General features: G+C 40.9%; 1 protein-coding gene across 1 annotated transcript in view; it reads right to left on the reverse strand.

The window, feature by feature from the left end:
* The window catches only part of LOC131473591 (zinc finger CCHC domain-containing protein 24-like), a 49,754-nt gene that overhangs the window by 9,622 nt on the left and 22,175 nt on the right, over positions 1 to 17,957 (reverse strand). The window lies entirely within an intron of this gene.

Below are 17,957 nucleotides of genomic sequence, written 5' to 3' on the forward strand. Positions count from 1 at the left end.
CAAATGTGTTGTATTGGTTTCAGTACATACTTGCGTAGGGCTGAACCGTTCATCAAACTTTTATCGAAATTGCGATACAGCTTACTGGAATATTCAAATCGCAGGAGACGCTATATATATATATATATATTCTTTAAAGCCAAAAATGTGTGAAAAATTGCCATTCTGATACAGCAGACTGAAGAAAACATCTTTTTTTCTCACATATCTGCAAAAATATCAAACAGTTATCATTTGAAATACGTTCATATCAATCATATCGCAATAGCAATTTCAGTTATTGATATTTATTCAGAATCGTTCAGCCCTAAACTCACGCACGTGGTTTAAAACCAAACGCACACATTTGTTTGCGTTTAAAAGTCAAGCGTTACAGTTTTCTGAGAACCTGTTGCTCTGGATAATGGATGGCGAGCTTGTTGACGGCCGGGCGTGTCCGTGTGCATGTCGCGCTAACATATTCAACTCCATCGTTCGACATAACTCTGGCACAAATAAGCTGTTGCGCAACTGGGCCGTTTACTTCCATTACAGCTGTGTTAAATTACTCCTCTGATTCTCATGAGGGAGATGATTACGAACAGTCCGTCAACCGTGTAAAGAAACACACACACACACACACACTAGCCCGAGGGCAATATTTTTCAGGGAGGAACAGCTCAGATGACTTCATTCTGGCAGTTTTTATTTAGGCCACTATAACAGCACTGGAGGAAAAGATTAGTCTTTGCCCCTAAAGAGCCCGTCACAAACGTAACGTGCCGTTGGAATGATATGAAAAAGATAAATCACATCACAAAGGCACAACTCATCGCGTTGCCAAAGGAAACTCAAACGCATGCTGATGAGCGGCTCAGCGAGAGCTCGTCACCGGCACTTTCAGAGTGATGGAATTTTGGCTGCCACCACGAACAATAACTGTATTTAAGCCACTTAACAAAAGCCTTGTCTAATAAAATGCATGTCATCTTGAGTCTTTAATATCTCACGACGACGTTTGGTGCTTTATCTCTTTGTTAGACTGAATTTCCAACTGAAAAACTCAAGTTTATAAAGTGTTTACTCTCCAGCACCAAAGTCCATAGAGAAAATCAGCGTTTTTCGTTCATGTGAACACGGAAGCTGCAGCTCTACTGATGTCTTGTTTGATTAGTTTGTGTCACTTGAGTAAATCTGAACAAAGGATTTAAAACACAGAATTCACTTACTGTAAATAATACATTTGAACTGACTAATGCAGTCAGTAGTGGATGAACACCTCCTGTGTGCTGTGACGTTAAAATCACTGATTTTCTCAATGGGGTTTGGTGCAGGAGAGTGAGCAGTCGACAAAGTGAGAAAACCTTTTAATTTCTACTTTAAAATGGTTGTTTTAACTGCAAAATAAAGCTGTTAACGTATTCTTAGAATACCACAGACTGAAGATGGTGAAGATTTTATGAGGTGAGGCTTTTATTAAGTGGTTTAAATCGTTTTTCCCTGTGTTTTCCCGGCGCGTTGGCAGCGACGAGCCAGCGTCTGTTTCCCTGAACCACAACCAGCGCTTCAACCCTGAACTATCACTTTACGGTTCCATCATCCACGACATCTTCCAGCATTGTGATAGTCATTATCAGCCTGAAAGACACATAAATCCCCCCCCCCCCCATTTGTAAGAAAAACACCAGAATAGAAAGAAAGGATTCTGGGATTTTTTTCCCCGTGCAAAGATTGATATTTAACATGACAGTGGAAACTGATGGCAGCTTTCCAGGACGTTACAAAACCTCCTCCTGCTGCATTTAGATTGAAATCAGGCCCGTCCACTGCACTAATGATTCCCCTGCAAGACTGCAGATTGTTTTCATAATCACTGTGAACATTGGCTGCAGATTTGGGGAGTGGGAACGCGGGGGGTACAGCGGGGGGAAACGAGGGGCACAATCTGAACCCCTGCTCGTTCCTTATGTTTCTCCCGGGCTCAGGGTTTGAGTAATAGGACCTTTAATCAGAGGCATCTGCTGTTGTCCTAGCAGACGTCAGCGCTCTGCACCGGCACCAGAATTTCGGCCCCTCGACAACAACAGCATGACCTCAACCCCCGCTGTCAGCGCCGCGTCTCCCACTGTGACAGCGCGCAGGCTGGAAAATCTGACTTCTGCTGGACCAACGCAACACAACTGCACACAACTGCACACAACTGCACACGACTGACACGTCTGCGGTGGTGACGCAATCAATGGGCACGTCCCAGAGACGATGCCACGGCAACGATTTGTTTGGATGCTCCACTTACGACGCGATCCAACCCGAACAAAAACCCAGGATATAAAAGACTTTTTAGGTTTCTGCTGCAGATAAAACCAAGTGTTTCTAACAACGCAAAGACTTCAGTAAAATAAGACATTTGAACTCACTGATGGAGGCGGCAGTGGATCAACAACTCTTGAGCTGTGATCTAAAAATTGCTAATTTTTTTAATTGCTCAATGGGATTTGGTGCAGGAGAGTGAGCAGTGAAACCAACTCGGTGGTTATAGTTGTTTTTAGCACACATGTGGTCACGTTACTGAGCTGCATGAGTGTAATCTGTCCTCAGGACACATTAGGCCCCGCCTCCTGAGCTGACGTCATCTGACCTGCTGCAGTTTCTCTCTATTTTTACACTTTTAATATCTTTTTTTGTGTTTTTTACTGATAAACCAATAATCAAATGTTACATCTCCATCAAACAGCCTTCTCTTCTTTGTTATACATATCAACCCAAATAAAATCATACCAGAAATAAATAAACGGTACAATAAATGGGTAAATAGAAAAATAGAAAAAATTAAAAAAAACACATAAATAATAAGTAATAATAAATACAACAAAATTAAAAATATTGTCTGTCTGTCTGTCTCCCAACTGTGGACTGACTGTCTATTATTTGTTCATAATTAAACATTTTCACCTTATCTTAATCATATTTCATGTTTCAGCAGCATGAATAGGGCTTTGATTATTTCATATAAGATTTTTGTTCTCATGGAGGGACATGATGTCAGTGTCCACATCCTACTTCATGTGTCCACAGGAGACGTGTCCATGAATCCACACTTCCTGGACACAAAAACAGTGGAAAACAAAGTTTTGTCTCTAAAGTCGTTAACATTACTGTCGCCATTGTACACACACACACACACACACACATATAAACACACAGGAACAGATGTCACAGTCACATCTGGACTGTTGTTTTCCACCGTCGCCAACAGAGGCATCATGGGAAATGTGGTGCTACGTTCATGTAGGTTTCAGAGTGTCCGTTTCCATCGGGCCAGTGGATTACAAATCCAAACCACCAGCTGTAAACACTAGAAGGAACTGAGTAAATGTTTTAGTTCAGCTTGACTTCCAGGAAAATAACCACAATGTCCACTCACACACACACACACACATACACACACACACGCGGGGGTGCAGCGGCTGATTTAATGGAGTGCGTCATCTCAAACGCACGGTGCGCTGGAGAAGAGTCTGCGTGTGTGAGCATGTGTTTTGTTTTCCTCGCTCTCTGCAAACAAAGCCGTTCACGCTCACACCGAGGTTATAAAGCTTAAAGACGGGGGGGGGGGGGGGGGGGACACATGAAGCGTGGAGGGCGTCTCCAGTGTCTCCAGTGTCTGTCATGTGGAAGTGAAGCTTTGAAAGCATGACCCAGTGGACAGCGTCTGCGTCAGGAGGCGGCGAGCGGTGTTTATGCTCACACTCTGAGTCAATGTTAGTATACGCCCCTGTGTGTGTGTGTGTGTGTGTGAGACAGTGTCCATTAACAATAAGGGTCATCGTAACACACACACACACACATTCACTGATGAAATCTCTCAGCAAAAACATGACCACACACAAGCACAAGCAAACACAGACACAATGTCTCTCTCACTCATAGACGTAATGCTCATCCTAACCCTGAACCTCAACCCAGTACTGACCCTTAAACCAGGTCTTAACCCTTAAAAAAGCTCCTTTAAGGGGTGACAATGTGAGGACCAGAAACAATATCCTAATTTTCCCAAACATCCACATCCACAGGTTTCTGGGAGACACATCTGGAAAGTCTCCTCCTCCTCGTCTTCACTCCCACACGAGTGTTTTGTCTCCACTACAAGGACAAACATCGTGCTCTGGCTCACATGTCAGGAATAATGAGCTCACAAATTGAATTAAAAAGACTAAACAGACGCAGCACAACACAGAGAAAGAGAGAGGGAGGAAAAACAAATAATGAGCAACATTAACGGTCCAAAAAAAAGCAACGTTCAGCCTCACAAGACGTCGGGGAAACAAATCTGAGCGATATGAATACATGGTCGACGTCAAACTCTTCTCATGTGTTGTTACTGAGCCTCTGTTTGTGTTAACACGTCTGCGTGTTGCATTCAAGGACCCGTCAGAAGCCCAGGACTCTGTATATAAATATGCTGCGATCAAATGAGCTTTGTTTATCTTTATCATGATCACGAGATGAGACGGAAAAAAACTCTGCCGTCATTTTCACGAGCTCTTAACTCTACGTTTTCTGAACGAGTTCAGGTTCAGCGATATAGATATAGATGCTAATATCATTGTGTTTGTGACTATTTTACAACTGAAATCATTTTCATTATTTTCAAGACATATTTTTCATTCCACTGCAATCGCTGTAAAAATCCTGTGGAAGTTCAGACAAACACCAGCAAACTTCACACTACTACTCCATGCTACTACGTCACGCTAATACGTCACGCTACTACGTCACGCTACTACGTGTCACTACTGCATGACGCTTGCTACTTGAAATACTACTAGACACTACTATATCAAGATACTACTTCAAACTAATACGTCACACTACTACATTACGCTACTACGTGATGCTACTACTTCAAATACTACTTCACACTAATACTCCATGCTACTACGTCACGCTACTACGTGTCACTACTACATGACGCTTGCTACTTGAAATACTACTTCACACTACTACATCAAGATACTACTTCACACTAATACGTCACACTACTACATTACGCTACTACGTGATGCTACTACGTGATGCTACTACGTGATGCTACTAGTTCAAATACTACTTCACACTAATACTCCATGCTACTACGTCACGCTACTACGTGTCACTACTACATGACGCTTGCTACTTGAAATACTACTAGACACTACTATATCAAGATACTACTTCACACTAATACGTCACACTACTACATTACGCTACTACGTGATGCTACTACTTCAAATACTACTTCACACTAATACTCCATGCTACTACGTCACGCTACTACGTGATGCTACTACGTGATGCTACTAGTTCAAATACTACTTCACACTAATACTCCATGCTACTATGTTACGCTACTACGTCACGCTACTACGTGTCGCTACTACATGACGCTTGCTACTTGAGATACTACTTCACACTACTACATCAAGATACTACTTCACAATAATATATCACGCTACTACATCATGCTACTACGTTGCGCTGCTAATTCCAATACTACTGTACACTACTGTCACGCTACTAGGTCATGATACTACATCATGCTTCTAGGTCATGATACTACGTCACGCTACTACATCATGCTACTATGTCACGCTATTACAGAAAGCTACTATGTCATGATACTACACCATGCTGTCATGCTACTATGTCATGATACTACGTCACGAGTGACATTCAACTACTTCATATTGGACCTTTAAGGACTGAACATTGGAGCTGGAGGTGCGACGCTCTCCTGCTCGTGAAGGTCTGCAGTGAAGGGTCTTCACTAAAACCTCCACGAGAACACAAACAAATGTGCACAGAGCCAAGTGTGGAGAGACCCTCCAATCAGGAGGGTGGAGTTAGGGAATGAGAGGGAGAGTGAGTGAAGGAGGATAAAGAAATCTAAATCCAAAGCAGATGGCCTCCATAGGAGCAGAACACGAGAAACCAGAAATCGCGGCTCTGCTCTCAATTACACCGTACATTTCAGAAAAAGAGAGGTGGGGATAAAAGAGTGTTAACTAACCGCTGTAACTCTGGCCACAACAACAAAGTCTCTGACTCATTATCATGTGCAGGAATGTGGGGACTATCCTCCGGGGTAGGGTGTTGATCTTTAAAAGAGACATATGTTATAAAAACACAGAGCGACGTCAGGAACGAGGAACATGTGCGGAATCACGGGAACGATTACAGGAAAAATGAAGACGTCCAGTTAGATTTCAAGGGTAATTCCTGCTAATACCAGTGAAATTGACTGAAATGGGACTCCAAGAAAATCTGTAGTTTCAGTATCACTTTTGCCACAGAGAGAGTTTAATTTGTAATAACACGCCTGTTTGACTGACCACTGTGGTCCAACATGTGGTCCAGACCACTGTCTGAGGCCTAAAGGTGATCTCACATTTGCATTCCGAGCGCAGAGTAATGACCGGCACACAGACACCAGACGCTCAAACCCAACCCCATGAAACCTTAATCCTCCGTCTCAGGGAACAGGATGGGTTCGCCTCACGTTCCGACCGAGCCAAACCTGAGAGGAATCACTGGGTTTTCTAAGATGTGGACACAGGATTTCATACTTTCTTCCAAAAGTAAAAAAAACGCCTCACTGCGTTTGATTTGAGCTCGGAGAGCTTGGTGAGCGGCAAACACGAGAGGATGTAGAAAGGTTTTTAATGCAGAAATAACATGCCTGTTGGTGGTTTTTCTGCTCCTGTGAGAAAACAAGGGATTTTGTGGGTAAAGCAACACAGAGTTCTTTGGAAAACTCACTTTTCTGGTCTGGATTTTGGGAGAAATGAAAAGTATTAACTGGATAGTTTGGGCTCTGTACACACACACTGCACTATAACCTCTCAATGAGTATAATATTTTAACAATATGTTAAGTTATCAGCCTTTTTCTGAAGTTTGCAGCATGTTAAAATCTACTTACTCTCCCACACCACGGTCCATAGAGGAAAATCTGTATTTTAAGCATGTGTTGAAGGTCTTTTTGCTGCCCCGTTAGTAAATGTAAATCAAGTATTTGAAAACACCAAAGTCACAAAATAACACATTTGGCAGTGGATCAACAACTGCTGTGTGTCATGATGTAAAATCGCTGGTTTTCTCTATGGGCTTTGGTGCAGGAGCGTGAGCAGTTTAGATAGTGACACAAACTTTCTCTTTTTTACCAAGATAGTGTGCACTTATTCTGGCAAATATTTTAGTTATTGGAAACTACTTGTGTATTTTCCAATAATATGGCAATATGGCAAATTTGTGTCATTTACTTGATTTAAAATTAAGGATTTCAAACACAGAATGTCACATTTTTAGCTCACTGATGGAGGCAGAGGTGGATTGTCAGTTTCCAGTCAGAAAAAGCTGTTAAATGGCAAGAAAAATCAGTTTATATATCCTTAAGATGTTGTAGAAATAAGATGGAGTAGTGAGTCTTTTGATAAATCATGTTTTACCTGATGTCCTCACTGGCTGCCATGTTGATACTGAGCTTGTGCCAGCAGGTTCTGGACAACAGGGGGCATCAGTATGTGTCAGTGCTTCATTTAATCACACTAACTATCCTTTTAAAAGCAAAATAAGGGAGATAATTTAATTTTTACGAGTCCAAATTCGTGAATTTTCACACAAATCTTTAGAACAATACCTCACGTTGAAGCCAAGGCCTCGAGCACATGACTTCATGTCAGTGTGAGATCCTCTGGCCTGATGTGATGTTCTCATCGAAGTTGCATGATGATGTGTGAGAGCCAGAGGAGTTACTGAGTCACAGTTTGAGAGAGAGAAATGCGGCAGTGTCAGAGGAACAGCCTGAGAACGCGCCAGAACGTTTTTTGTTGTTGGGTCGCTTGGATTGCGTCGACCACATGAAGGCGTCCTCCAGTATGAAACATGATCCACGTGCGAGGAACAACATACTTTCACACGTTATATTCTCTTCTGTGGTTTCCCCTTTTCTATCCCACTTTGGCTCGAGAAAAAGAAAGAGAGAAAACAAGAAAGAATTTGCTTATTGTCATTTATTGGGCGTTTTCTGTTTTTGTTTTATGCTAAAATCAGATGGACTTGAGCTCCACTACAGGCAGCAGAGGTGATAACTTTAGACTCATGTGGATGGATTCATCTGCTCATTCAGTCAGCTGTGTTCAAATAATGTCAAAGTAAAAAACTGATAAAAACACTTCATTTATTCTTCCAAATTGCCAAAATGTGCTCTTATTTCTTTAAAAGAAGACATTCACTATGTCACGCTACTATGTAACAGTACTATGTCACGCTACTACGTAACAGTACTATGTCACGCTACTACGTAACAGTACTATTCACACTACCTTACACTACTATGTCACGCTACTACGTATCAGTACTATGTCACGCTACTACGTAACAGTACTATGTCACACTACCTTACACTACTATGTCACGCTACTACGTATCAGTACTATGTCACACTAATACTACCTTACAGTACTATGTCACGCGACTATAACTTGCTATAACATTTGTTAGTTTTGCTATAACATTTGTTACCTTTGTACACTGGAGCGCTGTGACGAAAGAATTTCCCGCAAGGGATTAATAAAGTATATTCTATTCTATTCTATTCTATTCTACTGTCAAAACTTGCTAACTTATGTTAATCAAGTTAAATCAAAACTGAATGAAACGAGAAAAGCTTGTTATCGGTGTTTTTCTTCCATTTTTCATTTGAGCACAATATTGGAAATTGGGGGGAAAAATTATCAATTTTTCCTTTTTCCATTTTATTTTGAAAATCAAATTAACAGATCTGTTTTTTAATTTTTCGTTTCATTATTAATATCAAAATACCAAAAATGATCTAAAGAATCAAACTGGTGTCGTGATGAAACTGTCAAATCACACGTGAGCGCGTTCAGAGTGACATCACAGCGAGATGTGGACAGGGTTCAGCCTGTCAGTCAGAAGTGAGGGGGCTAAAGCTGGGCGGTGCAGATGGCCACTGCTTCAACTCTCTGACAGGAATGACACTGTCGCCGCCTCAGCTGCGCTCCACCGCACACAGAACACACTTTTTTTTATCGCCTGTTTCCGCTGCTGGACTCGACAGCCCCCCGACCCCCTGCCAGAACCTCAGCCAGGTGCATTATGGGACTACTTATCAACCCCGGCCATGCACCGAGAGCTCTAAATACAGCCAGTGTTTTCTCTCCTCTCACCTCTCCCTCTTTTGCTGCTGCAGCTGTCTCTTTCTACTGCGGGTAAGGAAAGTGAGAGTGAGGGCAGGAACAGGTGTGATGTTGAAGAGATGGATTTGACCTCGCTCCAGCACAATGCACCTCTTCTTTTATTTCAAATCACAGAAAATCCCAGAGAAAAACAAAGAAATACACTCAGAGGAACAAGATGAGGGAAGAAATTATCTGTTTTTTTCACGGTGATCAACATCTGAACAAAGACTTGGCCTGAGTCTGTTTTAAGAATCAAACAAACGATCAAATTAACTGAGATAATAATTACTAGAGTTTTTCAGAAATAGTTCGGCTATATTTTATTGGCTATATTTTTGGAAATATTCCAAATTGAAAACTTTCCACATGGAAATTAATGGGAATTAACGGGACATTAAATAAATCCCTGTATGGATTTTTCCTCCCCACCCAATTCATTTATAAGTAAACTTTATCAATGCTTAATTATTTTATTAAATTACAAAATATTCCTTAGCCCCCCAAAGTCATGACCTATGTGCCTGTGATTGAACAATAACGTTGATATTTAACTCTATTTTAGGGACGATACTCGGTATCGGTATCAGTACAATATTGGTCAAAATCACTGGATCAGATATAGGACAGATAAAAATATAATATTGCATGCTTTACTACTTTATAGGAGAAGAATATTTGTTACACAGTTTACACAGAGAATTATGTCTTTGGTATCTGTAGATACTCAAGTTTGTGATATCGGTATCAGTATCGAACATAAACAAAGTGGTATCGTTCCATCCTTACTGTGTTTGCATCAAATCTGATTGTTTTAGCCTACGATGAACCTTCAATTTTGAACAGTTCCACTTCATTCCTGTTAATTCCCATGGATAGTTTCCAATTTTGAGGCTAATTGGACCAAATGTCTGAGAGTGGATGGCTGTTTGTCTCTATATGTGTCCCTGTGATGGACTGGCGACCTGTCCAGGGTGTGACCCCGCCTTTTACCCTATGTCAGCTGAGATTGGCCCTCATGCAGAGGAAAAGCGGTAGAAGATGAGTGAGTGAGTTTCCAATTTAGAAAATTCCCCAACCCTGATAATTGCACATAAAGACCTGAGACGTCATGTGAATAAACCGGAACGTCCCTGTGACACTTGCACCTGTACAAATTGACAGTAATTAGAAGGCAGACCTCACGTTCTTCGAGTTTAAAACCAAAGCAGAGCTGGCAGAACCACGGCCCCGCTGCTCCGCCAGCGTTCACTACCTCGCATCTGGAAACCATCAGTGTAAACAAAGGAGCGGCGGAGGAGCTCGGCCTCGCTCTGTGTCCCTGAGGACATCATCACACAGAGATCCAGCAACACGAGAGCACCACGCCGTACGAGCCGTACCGCGTTTCCACGTCCGCGTCGCCTCATCTCAGGATCTGTGTTTGTTTTGGTCGCAGCTCAGACAGAGATGGATCTACAGATAAAGAGGTTCAGTCCACAATGTTTGCTTTGAGTCCTTTTGTTTGGTTTGCTCATTAAGCGTAGAATTTCTGATAAGACGTCTAATTGCTTTAATGTGCTTTCACTGAGCGTGCTAGCCTTCAGAGGGAGAGGAGGTGGAGGCCTGGATGTGGTTTGAACCTGAGTTCTGTGGTTCCCCTCTTCTGGAACATGAAGGAAGATGAAAGCATCAAACCCGCCCTCGCCCCGGTCCTCCTCTGAGACACGTCAGCCAAAAAAAAATATTTCTACCAACCACCACATATCGACTGATCGTGTGGATCATGTTTGTTTCTCACGACAGATGTCTACAAGATGTTGTTCTTCACGGTGGTTCCCCGACAACGAGCTGCGCGTACACTGCGGCAAACACGGGCGGTGGCGCGGCGCACGAAAAACATTGGTTTAGTACGTATCTTGGGTTTTTGGTACATGCTCGGTTCAGTGGAAAACAACTGGAAAGTGGTTTTGTGAACAGACTGCGGCTGTGTCGTCAAATGAAATCAAATTAAATCTGTTGTTACTGCCAAATCTGATTAAATAAAAAGTGAATTTTCTCTCATAACATTCTCAGATATCCATAACGGCGCAGCATGGAGAGAAATGCTTGTACTGAATATGCGGGTAACTTGTAATTTTGTCTGTTTATAAAAGATTGTGTGACTTTTTTTTGGCCGAAATGTGAAACGAGAAGGAAATTCATTACAAGACATGGTTATTTTCTGCATGTATGCTCTCAAAAACACAGAATAGTCACATATTCGATGCTATTAAATCACATTTAGTGCTCGTTACAGCGTTTGGCACAGCCTGAATTAATAGCATGTGCTGCTAAAATACCAATTAAATGCACTGCACTTGTTTTCCCTTTCAACCACACGCTGTTTTTAAGAGAGTTAGCATGTTTGATGTGCTAACAGCTACAAGTCCGACTGCACATGAACGTCGGAATGTCGATTTCTTTTGTCTGTCATCATTAGCGTTGTCTGTGAAACCAAAGTGTTCCCACACGACAGATTTAAAGAATAATGGGGGGGGATTTCCCTCACATCTGTTTCTCTGCTGTTAGCATTAGCATTAGCCTGCTGCACTCAGGCTGCACTGGATGCTTGAAATCAGGGATCAGAAAGTCAATCCAGGGCCAAAACGTTGGATTTTTATCAGGCAAAAGTGTCTTAAAACGTCTTCAGGTTAGTATAGATTCTTCGTTGGCTGTCTAAAGTAAACAATAATGTGGATGTTGTCTTTTAGCTTGTTACGAAGACAAACGTGCATATTTTTGTCAAAAAGGAAAAGGACAATCATCATTTTCCTTCTTTTTTTCGCAGCAATTCGGCTGATGTTACTCAGATTGCTGTGTTTGTAAAGTTTTGTTTCGTTCCGCGTAATCACATCACACAACTATAAAATTCTTAAAAACATCACAATGTCAGTGATATCAATAAAATCTCAATTATAACTGGTTATCGTGACAACTCATCGTGCTATTTTGGCATCAAACCCATGAATTCATATGTAATTAGGTCGCGCAACATTTAAACCGTGTTACGTGTGAACACACAATCAAGAAAAACCTTTTTCCTCTTTACTTTTGTGCATATAAATCTATGAAGAGACGACATTTGTCTGTATTAGGTGTCCCGAAACAATTTTGAGTAAAATTTCTGGATGACACGCCTGTTATGTCGCCCCAACGCGATAATTGTGGGAGAAAAATCTATGAATCCATTCATTCATTCATTCATTCATTCATTCATTCATTCATTCTGTAGATAAAACAGAGGGTTGCACAATAATATTACTACACAATACTGCATGTTACCGTTTACACTCATCTTTTACAGGTATTTCTACAGGAGGAAAAATTAAACAAGTACTTGACTAATGGAGAAAATAATGGACAGATGAATTAATAATGTAAATAATCCCTACTTGACTTTAACCAAGCGCTATTCTTATAAAAGGTTTCTTATTCTGGAGGCTTTTTTATTTGTGCTGTTATAAAAAGGTGTTTTCCTCACAATAGCATCAACACAGTTGTTTCCGGGTCTCAGTTTTCCTGTGAGACATTTATCGTCTCATATAAGAGTTCAGGAGACTGGTTCCTAAATGAGTGCTGCACATGTCCCCAGTACAGTCTATATAAAGTGGACGGCACCGTATTTAAAATGAACCTGAGGCTAAATATTTTAAGTGAGTGCAGTAGCGATGATTAAGGTTACAGGGGTTTTTTCCCCCCCTGTGGTTTTCTGGGTTTAACCGCTGAGGTCACACAAGTCTTTATAAATGGATTTGTTATCTCACTGTTACAGTCAGGGAGGAGGAGGAGGAGGAGGAGGAGACAACTGACGGCTTTAATGAGGAAACACAAGTCTATTTACAGATCACTTATTCTGAGGAATCAAGAAATAGTTTCTGCTGTCCAGACATTATTTACCGTTACTCTTATTGTGTTACGCTGTGTGGTCTCATTTTCAAAGTAAAACAGTATAAATTTCAAAATGCTGTACTGTGTTCACATCTCCTCATACTGGATCATCAGAAGGTCTCACATGCTTTTCAATTGTATTTTTTTTAACTAAATCTGGGTTTTAAGTTTCAAATTTTTATCTTTTCCTCTCCAATTCGAATGGACAACTTGCGTGAGTGGCCAGGAAAGTCAATATAAAGTTCTGAAATATCTCAAAAGATGACACTAGTATGACAGCATGTGTGCATCTGTACATTCCCACAGGAGTAAACTGCATTATAGAACGTTATTATTTATGTACATATCACTGTGATGGTGTTTTTGACTGGTTGCTGTGTGCAATTAGGGTGACAGTAACCATTTTACTGCTTAAAAATGTGGTTAAATTTAGGTACAAAAGGCTCCTTTGTTAGGGTTACTTAACAATTATGTTCTGTCCTTGAAGCATTGCGACTCAGTGAGTCAGAGAGTTACAATAATCTATTCTCCAGTTTGGTTTTGATTCACTCTCCAACTGTGAGTGAGCTGCTCACTAAACTGAGTTACTAACTACTAGTAGTAGTAGATAGTAAAGTCACTAGTTTGTGTCGCGTATGAAACCACATCACGTTAGTTTCATGCAGTCATGGAAACGTTTTTCCTGAGACAGCCTCAACAAAGCCTGATCCCTAACCTTAACCTAACCACAATTCAAATCTTAGTTCTTAACTTATGGTTCTGTCCATGTTTGGAGAGACACGTTACGTTTTCTTTCTTCCATGAGCGTTGTCGTTCGCTCAGATCCTTGAACCAGCGTCCACTCAGAATGAGATTTTGAGATTTAACTTGGTTCTTAACTGTTCCTCAGAAACAAAGTTCTGCCTCATGACAACCAGGTTTTGGTCTCCCTAGCAAGGTAACAAATACAAGAACACACACACACACACACACACTGTCATGATATTAAAAATAGAATCATCTGAGTGAAAGAATCTTGACTCAGCTTCTTTTCTCACGTTTTAAGTGAAGTCTCCCGACGATACAGGGACATATTACTTACTCTATGTTTAGTCTCTGTTCTGACACGCTGAGATATCGCACAGGGGAAGACGTAAATCAAGATAAAACATCCCACACCGCTGTGCCAGGGAGCGTCAGCACACTTATATAAAGCTTTTAGACACCCAACGAGAATGTGTAGCGTAGCGAACACGTGCTACGATTTCACGTTGGTCTCGGTCTTTATTAAATTAGCTAAAAAATGAGGTTGTTAAATATCATGCTATCAGTCTTAATAATTTGGTTTAAAGAATGGAGACATGACATGAAAAGATGTGAAAATGCTTATCTTATTTTATCACTTCAGTTCTTCAAAGTGATGCTAACAGTATCTTGAGTTAGCTGCTACACGTTAAACCATAGCTAGTATTACCTCCAGTCGTATTTCTATCAACGTTAAAGCTGGACACATTGCCTCTGTTAGCGTCGTCAACTGCTACTACTGTGTCAACTGCTTAGCTGCTAGCTCTGCTACTACTACTAACTCTGCTTCTTAGCTGTTAGTTTGACTCATTTAGCTCAGCTAACTTAGCTGTTAGCTCTGCAAACTCTGCCACTAACTTAGCGGAAGCCCTGATCACACCGCCGTTCTGTGTTTACTCGTAACTACCTTTTTACTTTCAAGTGCATTTAGGCACGATGATGACAAAAGACGAGGAAAAATAGATGTAGCATCACATAAATATTGATAGTAGCACTGATTGTCCAGAAACACGTTGATTTTGTGGGGCTAACCAACCAGTTCCCATTTGCAGGGAAGACGGAGGTAAAACCACAAAATTACCCTCAATAACTCCTGAGAACATTTTTTAATCAGTCTGATTAGCTCTTTGTTTTTACGACCCACTGACATCTGTGTATTCTCAACATTTGATAATATCTCATGGCTTAGATCGTCTAACATTTTCTCATAATAGGAAGTGATGAAGCTTGGTAAAGAAATACAAAATCTAATCGTCCGTGTTGTCTGTTTACATGGATTAAAATAAATCCCGGCTAAGTCGTCTTTAATGACATTACTGCTTACAAATAAATGAAATGTGCTGACCTGCACTTTCTGCTTGTTTTCATAACCTGAGCGTGGGGGTCGTCTTCAGCTGTGAGCAGACGGTTTCCATGTCATCACAATGAACACATATAAATTTGGCTTTTGCTCCGACTAATAATGAAAAATGTCTGTTTCCAAAACCTAGAAATGGTTTAGTTCTCAAATGTCTTGTTTTGTACACAAACCAAAATGATGCTGTTTTAACAAAAAAGTCCAGACAGACATTTTGAGGCTTAGGCATTTGTGCCAGAACACCAAAGCAAATTCCTGGTATGTTCACACCTACTCTGCGATAAACCAGACTCCGATTCCCCAGATTTTCGTAGATTTGTTACACAACTACAGTGCATATGCGTAAGTACATGAAAGCCTTTTTCCTCCTCACTAACAAAACCTACGTCATTTATGTTCACAAAACAGCTGCAGAGTCATTCATCACTTTCCCGCGCGCACTTTGCCAAAGCCCAATTTCCCAGATTCCTAGATTTCCACAACCAAGCATTCCCCCTAATCAGCCACGGATCTTGGTGTCATGTTCCCTGGTGACTGATGGATTTTTCCCCTGAGAGTCGTCACATACGAGGCTGGTGGTTTTTGACGATCACTCTTCATTCATAGAAAATACAAGTAAGAGCCAACTGGGCCTTGGATTCCACCCTGGTTGCCTGACATGGAGGCTGTTAGAGGGTCAATGCTAACGGAAGGTTGAGGGTGTGAATTCCCCCTCGTCCCCGTTGCCCCGTGGCTTAGGTTTGGACTGAGCCGCGGAGCGACTAAAAAGCCCGACAGACTCTGCAGCTGCACAGCAGCGTTGGGTTACCGTCGAAGGCCGGTGATGGACAACAACAGGTTTGGTGACGAGGCCGAGGCAAATAATAAAGGTGCAGGAAAGTTCTCACCATCTGCTACAGGAAGTTCACTCTCACGTAACGTTGGCAGATGTGTTTGTACAGTAAGAGCTGGGGAAGTAATTCAAATACAATGTACACAATGTATACTGTATATAAAACAACGTATAACTTCTACTCAGCTGTCGCTAGGAGCAACTTGGACTTTGTAAGGCAACGTTACAGATTAAAACTTCCGATATTGTCTTTTTGTAGTTGTAATCCTGCTGTTTTAAACAACAAGACAAAAAATGAAGAAAAGGTGTTTAAATTTAAGAGTTATGAGGGAACAACTGCTACAGATTAGCGTAAATAGGTGGGCTAGCTTCTTTAAAACCAGGAAGTGCATACAGTCAATTGCTATTGCTATAATTGCTAACAATGTAGAATTCAGTCTATTCAATGGATAAAATTTGTGATTTCAGTTCAAAAAAAGGGACTCAAATCTACCTGTTTTCCACAACATAAACAGAATTTGCATTTGCTGTAAAATAAATTTAAAAATGTCAATAAACTGGCAATAAACAAAAAACTGTACTATGTTTTTATCAGTGAAGCCAGTATTTCAGTTTCAGTTGAAGCGAAGAGTCATAGGAAGAAGAAAATGTTTACTTCAAAAGTCTATCACTTTTTTTAATCAAATTTTAAAGAGAAATTGGTAAAATAAAGAGTTCATGTTTTCATTTAATGCAAAGACTGAACATTTGGTCGACAAAAAAGTCCCAAAATTTGGTAAAAAAATATATTATTATATAATTATATTATATTTCTTTTACGTGACATTTCAAGACTTTCTGGAATTGTCCTGTTTCCTTTTATGCATTTATTGCATTTACCTAATATTACTGTGTTTACTGTTTCCTATCTTTTAATTTGGTCCCTTTGGTCATTGATATGAATGATGAAATCAAAAATACTTAAAGCATATTTATCTTTATTTTTACCCACTGATTTACCCCATAACGTTGACTGAATCTATACTAACCTGAAGTTATTTGACACTGATGTACTGATTTAACATGTTCTCTCACTGGTTAAAAAACAGGTTAAACTAGGGGCCAAACATATGTGAGCAGATGTGTGTGTGTATACTGTATAACACCAGCACACGTGCAGCGCTGCTAATCTCAGTGTCACTTGGTGTCGATGTTATATTCGACTTATGGCCCTACACGGTTTCTCTCTATAAAGACTAGAGAGAAATAAAATATGTTGACAGCTGTTTCCATAGTGACAATAGTTGCGTGTGTGTGTGTGTGTGTGTGTGTGTGTGTCCGACATCCCTGAAGTGTCTTATCTGTTTCCAGTGCAGTCGCTGCTCACTCTCTTGTCTCCACACTGTTGTAGTGAGTGAGTGAGTGAATGTTGGAGACAGAGACTCACGCAGGGCCTTCAGAGGCTTCACTGCCACTGGAAGGAAGATCAGGGGTCATGCTGTAAAAACATTCCCATGGTGCACCTCCCCTCCCCCTCTCCCCCCCCCCCACCCGCCCTCATCCTTGCCAGAAACTTCCCGACAACACACTACAGGGCAGCGCACAGAGAGACAGAGAGAGGGGAGACAGAGTTTAAATTAAAGCAGCAGTACGCAAGATCACTAGAAAATTACAAAAACCCATTTTCCAGACACGTTGGGACACTTTGAACCAACGTTTTCACTGAGAAACTTTATAAATAGACACAAATTAAGAAATCGTGTCATGGGTCATTTCTTATTGATTTTTCTCTGACTGAAATTTTGTTTCTTTCTTCTGTCGTTTAACAGATTATGAGTTTCATCTACATGGAAACAGAACTGCAGCACATGTGCCAGGCC

The sequence above is a fragment of the Solea solea genome, chromosome 15 (assembly GCF_958295425.1).
Source record: "Solea solea chromosome 15, fSolSol10.1, whole genome shotgun sequence".
NCBI lineage: Eukaryota > Metazoa > Chordata > Actinopteri > Pleuronectiformes > Soleidae > Solea > Solea solea.